Source organism: Colobus angolensis, unplaced genomic scaffold (assembly GCF_000951035.1).
Source record: "Colobus angolensis palliatus isolate OR3802 unplaced genomic scaffold, Cang.pa_1.0 Scaffold39, whole genome shotgun sequence".
Classification (NCBI taxonomy): Eukaryota; Metazoa; Chordata; class Mammalia; order Primates; family Cercopithecidae; genus Colobus; species Colobus angolensis.
In genome coordinates, this window is record NW_012117265.1 from 3,645,108 (window position 1) to 3,645,688 (window position 581).

Here is a 581-nt window from a genome sequence, read left to right on the forward strand (position 1 = left end):
GAAATTAGCCGGGCGTGGTGGCAGTCGCCTGTAGTCCCAGCTACTCTGGAGGCTGAGGCGGGAGAATGGCGTGAACCTGGGAAGTGGAGCTTGCAGTGAGCCAAGATCGCGCCACTGGGGGCGACAGAGCGAGACTCCGTCTCGAAAAAAAAAAGCGAGTGTGGTGGTGCACCTGTAATCTCAGCTACTCAGGAGGCTCAAGTGGGAGGACAGCTTGAGCCCCAGAGGTCGAGGGTGCAGTGAGGCTGTGATTATGCCACTGCACTCCAGTCTGGTTGACAGAGCAAGACCCCATGTAGAAAAAAAAAAACCCCACCTCCAAAAACAAACAACAGTGCCTGGCCCATACCTAGGATATGTAGTGTTAACTGGTATTGTCTGCCGGGTGAAAAAGCAGTCATAATATGATACAGCAATTATAGTATGTATGAAAGAACAACAAACCCAAAACAAAGGAAATTTATGAAGATATCACTTATGGAAAGATATCAAAGATATAAAGCATAAAAAGCAAGCTGCTGAACAGTATGAGTATTAAATTATATATAATTATCAATTACCTGTTAAAAAATAAATAATAT